Source organism: Xyrauchen texanus, unplaced genomic scaffold, assembly GCF_025860055.1.
Source record: "Xyrauchen texanus isolate HMW12.3.18 unplaced genomic scaffold, RBS_HiC_50CHRs HiC_scaffold_1269, whole genome shotgun sequence".
In the NCBI taxonomy this organism is placed as follows: Eukaryota; Metazoa; Chordata; class Actinopteri; order Cypriniformes; family Catostomidae; genus Xyrauchen; species Xyrauchen texanus.
In genome coordinates this window covers 270-7,000 of record NW_026265618.1, presented here as the reverse complement: position 1 = coordinate 7,000, position 6,731 = coordinate 270, and the positions used below count along the sequence as shown (strand labels likewise).

Below are 6,731 nucleotides of genomic sequence, written 5' to 3'. Positions count from 1 at the left end.
AAATTCTTCTGGGTCTTTCAAAAGTTTAGAAGTGGGTAGATTTTCTCTCATTGAAAAACGCCCCCACAGACTATTCAGCAACAATTTGTTGACAGATCTCTGAGCAGGGTTGTGACAGATCTTTGCAGGATCGAGGTTAATCCCTTCTTTTTTAAAGTAATCATCGATATAGGCTTTTTTGTCTGAATCGGTGACTACGTGAGAGGGATAGTCTGAGGCCTCCTGTTTAAATTTCAGAAAGGTCTTTACATAATCGGAAAACAGTGTTTCCGATTTCTCTGCAAAGTGCCACACCTCTGAGACCTCCATTACAAGATACCCCTTCTCAATCACCTTCAACAATTCAATGCTCACCCAGCAGCCTGAGATAGACCTCTCCTCATCTGTATGCGTACAAGATGTAACATTGATTTGTTTCTCAACGCATGTTCTGCATAGAGGAAACATAAGTTTCCCTGCACACCTGTAAGGAAGCACAGGATGAAGCAATTTTCGGGGGGGTAGCATTGTGGCCTTAATAAGTCCGTAATAATTTTCAAGGGGTTCAAAATCCTTGAAAATTATTTCAGGATGTCGAACAGGGTAGCTTTTTCGAGCCTGACAGTAAGGATAAAGACTCGTGAAATCAACATATCTGATCTTTTCATTTTCTGAAGTTTTGTGGTACACCCCCCAAAGAGTGCATCACGTGGTTTCAGTCTCTCAGGTGCCGAATAAGTGGTCATAAATGCAATTACATGAGGGTCAGTTTGCTTAAGATACTTCCATACACACTCATGCATCACCTCAACGTCTAAACAGTATGCATTCTGCAAAACATCAATCTTGTCATTAAACTGCATCCTGAGCACTCCAAAAGGCACTTTTGACAGGGGGTTTACATAGTCAGATCTGTAACGACACTCGTGACCGTGGTGAAAACATCCGGCAAATTCTAGAGCTTTTCGTACACCATCTTTTTCGTAATATCCATCAACAAAGTACCCTCCAAATTTCACTTCACCGTGATTTAGCGCGTGGTGAATGTCTACGTCACGTGTTTTTTCACATACTCAAGCCATTCAATAGAGATGTTAGAGAATGTCTTATACTGATTGACGTATGCATTATTATGTGTCAGAGCCAGTGTATTTCTAGAGAGAAATTGCGTCTTGAAAGCACCCATACAGCAACTAGCAAGAGTCACGTAGCTGAAAGGATCTACCTGCGTGCATCGTAGGAATTCATCTCTAAATTTAATGCATGCTTCACGTAATAAAATGACGTCATTCATGCAGTAGATGCCAATCTCTTTTTTAAAATCAAAGACTTCACCATCGACTGTTTCGTACCACTGATCAAATTTTGTCCTGGCACTATCTGTCATGGAGTTGTACCCGTAGTAGTTTTTAGCAGGGTATGGACCTATATAAGTCTGATTTTCCTGTCTGTTGAAATAGTGAGGAAAGAAGCCTTTTTCTTCATTTTCCAAATTTAACGCAGATGGCATCTTAGACAGAGCCATGTGGAGGAATGAGTAAGAATCGATAAAACGTTGCCTAAAAGTCTCATCATACATGAAAATGGTTCTACAGCCCTGCATTACTATGTTAAGTTGGAGTCCTGCATTGCAAAAATACTCCAGAATTAAAAAGTTGTCAAACCCGCTTGCATTGTGTGCAATCCAAGTGTAATTTTTGTACCTCGGCTGTCTAAACCTCCAAACGAGTTGTCTCACACATCCCTCACCTCCAAATTCAAATGTCTCACCATCAAAAGTCATGGCACACACATAATTTGCTATATGTTTACCATTATCACATCGTGTTTCAAAATCATAGAAAATGTAACGATCTGTATATTCCTTGGGTATGGTAGGCTGTATGAAGCACTGGTGTAGGCCTTCGTGGCTTACATCATCCCCGCAATGTAAACATTTATCATTTGGACAGTTATGAGGTTTGGGGTTTTTGGCTGTATGGTAACGTTTATTGCATTTACGACAATATTTTGTAGTATCGCAAGGAGATCTACCACAATCATCGTCCGTAGGGGGTACTATTTTATGAGCATTAAAACAGTATCTAGATCTGCAATAACGCAAACAGTCTTGACAGTGTATTATGCTTTTAGGCTGTTTGTAGCACTCACTATCGTTGCAAACAGAGCTATAACCTGTGTAACAGAAATCACACACATATGCAGACCCTATAAAGGCTTTCAGATTCTTTATCATGTAATAATGAGAATCATGAATGTAAAGATATGCTGTTTTGGTGTGTGGCTCATCTGAAGTTTTATATTTTTCCAACTTTCCATCGGTTGACCTGTAAAAGACAACAATTTTTATGTCTAATGCACGTTCAAATTTTGCAATGTCTCCTAGACCTATTTTATCCCGAGGTGTGAAACCGCCAGCACTCTGAATGGATTCACCCCATCTTTCTAAGTTGTCATGGGAAATCTGAGGGTCGAGAAAATATGCTAGACATAATGAAAAACACAGGTTGTTTGACGTATTGACAGGACAGAATAAATGCATTCTTTTTCTTCTAATCACATCATCATGTGCTATATCAACTAGCTTCCTACTGAGCACCACCGTTCCTACTTCTGGCTATGGATGCGTGTAACTGCAAACTGTCGTCGGCCATCACTTTCGCATTGCTCTGCATAATTTTTTCAAATTGTTCAACAAAAATGTGTTCGTTATAGCCATTGCTAGGTGATAATACACAGTTTACATCAGATTTCAGACTGGGGCCTCTCAGTGAAATATTAATAAAACTGGATTCACCGCCCATCTGTCTGGAAAATGACACCATCTCTGACAATGCATTGTGCACAGATGTACTGTATTCAGCAAGGTCTGTAGATATTAAATCCCTTAAATTTAGAGCCCTGTGTATCTCTATGCCATTGAAACGCGGTCTTGGTACAATTGTGAAATCATTTACAACACCTCCGTTTCTAACCAATGTTTCAATATTATTCTGACTTAAACCTACATGGGGGTCATTCGTGTCTGATGAAATATTGCTTACACCACCAGTCTGTACTGCATCAACAATCAGCTCATCCTCATTATTACCATCCTCGTGCTTTTTTATCATTGCTTCTAATCTTTCACAAAGGTTAGGTCGTGAGACCCCCAGTTTGTCATTATATTTTTGGATCATGTCTTCTAATCGTTTGCGTACTTTAGAGCGCGAGGGGCCTGATATTAATGAGGATGAACTGTGTGATGATGGTTCTAGTGACTGATTTAACATTTCACATTCTTTATTGCCATTAGAATAATTTAGACATCTTCTCTGTGTTTGAAGAATAACCTCTAATCTAGCATTTAAATCCAAATACGCAGGACCTAAAACATCTATCTGTTGATCGATTATTCTTTGTAGCTGTTCAATATTTGACAAATGATCGTATCTAGTTCTTGCAGAAGGATTTTGTTCAAAGTCTGGTTGACAATTAAGCAATTCATCGTCTGAATGTGTTCTTTTACTCGTCATATTGAAAACTTTTTTCAATTCAGTTTTATTTTCCACTGATTATACACATACACCAACTACAAAAAAAGCACAGGTAGCCTAAATAATACAAAACAACACCCTTTTAACACAAATCAAACATAAACACAATTATACACATACCAGCTACAAAAAAAAGTGCATGTTACCTAAATAATAATACAAAACAACAACACCCTTTTAACACAAATCAATCATAAAAACAATTAGTTATTTTATATGTTCTATGACAGCGTTATTGATGTTAGTCAATATATTTACCATGAGCTGGCTTTCTCGGAATTCGTCCTGGAGAATCTTTTCAATTTTATTCAACATCTCGCGATTGGCACCAACTCGATCGAGAATAAGCCGTATAAGACTTCCTTGTTCTTCTGAGTTTGTCATCACCATGTGGAAGCAGTCACAAAGACGTTTGACATTCTCTGAAATAATGTCCAGCTTCTCGTCCGCCAATCGATTCTGTTCACGCAATTCCATCAACAAATCATGGGAAAAGTTCTGTTGATTTGATGGTAGATTTTCATCCGCTTCGATAACTGTCTCTTCCACACACTCCTGATTATTCGCGATCGTCCTCCATACAATCCGATACAGCATCAATAAACGAAATCACATCCTCCACGTCGTTTAGCAGCAGCTCCTCATCTGGCACCACAGCCCCACCGTGTGATGAGACAGCATTATCGGTGTTGTCTGGAAGTATGGGTTGGTTTAGAGCGTCCCACTCCCTCACGAACGCATCATTATTGAAGATTGCTGTGGGGTCTTCGTCAATTTGCAAACTGGTAGCGTACAAATCTATATAAAGAATGAGCATATGTGCATTAGCAAGGGGGTTACCATTTTTAATGATGTTAGTGTGAATCGTACTCACCAACTGATTCGTTTAACACAGAAGGTATTTGACGTAACGTTGTTTGATCGCTTCTCCTTTCTCCTGATGAAGACCGATGTTTTTTTTCTCCAAAATAGTGTCTTGCACCGTTTCCAGCTGGGGGTACAACATGTAATCGAGGGCTTCGTGAAATCCTCGGAATAGGACTAACGGGTTTGTTGCGTCTCCGTGAACTGAGTGACAGTGATGTCTTCGGTTTGGGTGTAGCAAACCCCGGTTGTGAGACAAGCGTTGACAAGTCGACGTTTGAAATATCTACAAACACAGAAAATACATTTTTGTTTTATCAATATTGCATAATCAAAATAGAACACAAATAATGTATACATACCTTGCAGTACACATCTGTTGACAGATTTGCTCTGACCCATTGTTTCATTAATTAACGGTTCAGTCACTGAAAAACAAATAGAAAATATTCACATCAGTACTAAGCAATTCTAATATATAAATACATAAAAATGATCTTTATGTAAACTTACGCAGTTGATCGATGCGATCCAGGTTTTCATAATCGTTGATAGGGGCTGAATTACGTACAAATAAAACTGATTTAAACGCCTGTTAAAAATCAAGGTACCAAAATGTAAAACATCAATATTTAAAAAATCACATACTTCTGAAAATAAACGCCATTTTAAAGTGCAATCACCAGTGTTCTACAGATGCGTCCGTCTGGTTCAGCTGTAAATGATGACCACACACACTTAAAGTCTGTTTAAATAGGCTGAGTTCTCCCCCATAAGAAGACCTTCACTCACTGCCGGAGGGAGGGGTTGGGGAGGGGAGGGGAGTGGAGGGTAAGGGGGGACAGGAATTAAAAGTTCAAAGGTACTGCAATTAAGTCATAAAGCATAGGTCATATATAATTTTTTGTCACAAAGTTTCACAATCACACCACAGCTATCTGGCGCCATCTTCTGTTTAAATCTGGGTTCATGAAGCATCGCGACAAACTCAAAATGACGTATATAAAAGTTTAAAACTTTCAAAAGTTCAAAATGACGTATATAAAAAAAAGTTTTATTCATGTCTCTTTTATATAATTCTCAACAGAAAAATACACTTTTCTTAGACAACAATTGATCTCATTTTGTTTTCATACATTTAAACGACCGCACATCTTTCTGTCTAGTGATTTAACTCAGCGGCTGTTTTTATTATAATATTATTGAATGTAGGCCTATTAGCTTGTTTTTAGTAGGCGGTTGCTGCGTGAAGAAAGGACCCATTAATTTACAATATTAATATGTTTAGTTAAAATCTCTTTTAGAACTGAATAATGCAACATTGGGATGTTTGATAGTTTAATCTGTGCCTGAATCATTTAAAAGGACTTTCGATAGACTATACCAAAACACCCGTTGTGAAAAATTAAGAGATCAAAGATTTAAATTGACACTTCGAACTCTTGGCGCTCTTCACTACACATCCCCGCCACAAAACATCTGTCGATCGTCAGCCTTTATGTCTGAATCATACAATTAGGCTATCACATCGCATGAAAACGAATCCCCGCTGCTCAGCGCCTAAAAACCTGGATCAAAAATGCCTTATCAATTTCGTTGCTCTCAAATAATTTTGATTGGAAAAATGCAATACAACACGTGTTAAAGCTACAATTTATAATGCATACTATTTCAATGACAATATTGTGTTTGCCAATCTGAACCTAATGTTTAAAATACGTTTTAGTCTCTGGTAAAAGTAAATAACACTTGTTAATCGTTTATTCGCTTTTTAAAGTGAACGTCTGAATGAGACTGCTCAACCAGTATCGCTCTGTTTACGTAAAATAAACCTATTTGTTTACTAATATCATTCAGTATCCACTGTTTTAGAATCTCATGGTTAAAAATAAAAATAAAAAATTTAACAAACGTTTGTATTAAAGATATTTCGTCAGAATTCGTTTTTAGTAGGCAGTTGCGCGTGAAGAAAGGACGCATTAATTTACAATATTAATATGTTTAGTTAAAAGTTATTTTAGAATTGAATAATGCAACATTGGGATGTTTGATAGTTTAATCTGTGGCTGAATCATTTAAAAGGACTGCGGATAGACTATACCAAAACCCCCAGTTGTGAAATATCCAGAGATCAAAGCTTTAAATTGACACTTCGAAATCTTGGCGCGTATTCACCCCCATGAACACAGATCCAATTAACAACCCTAAGGTCTGGTCAAAATACAAATTGAATTAACCCCCAGTCATTTCGTCGCATTTATGTCTGAATCATAAAATGAATTATCCCGCCGCATGAAAGCGAGACCCCCGCTGCTCAGCACCTTAAAGGCTGGATCAAAAAACGCGTTATCA

The 6,731-nt window shown here is 37.9% G+C and overlaps 1 long non-coding RNA gene across 1 annotated transcript; it reads right to left on the bottom strand.

The window, feature by feature from the left end:
- Positions 1 to 4,422: 4,422 nt before the first annotated feature.
- Positions 4,423 to 4,930, bottom strand: LOC127641661 (uncharacterized). Its single transcript, XR_007970200.1, has 3 exons — positions 4,893 to 4,930; positions 4,742 to 4,807; positions 4,423 to 4,665 (listed from the first exon to the last, which is right to left on the bottom strand). It is a non-coding gene; the product is annotated as an uncharacterized LOC127641661 (long non-coding RNA).
- Between the last annotated feature and the right edge of the window lie 1,801 nt (positions 4,931 to 6,731).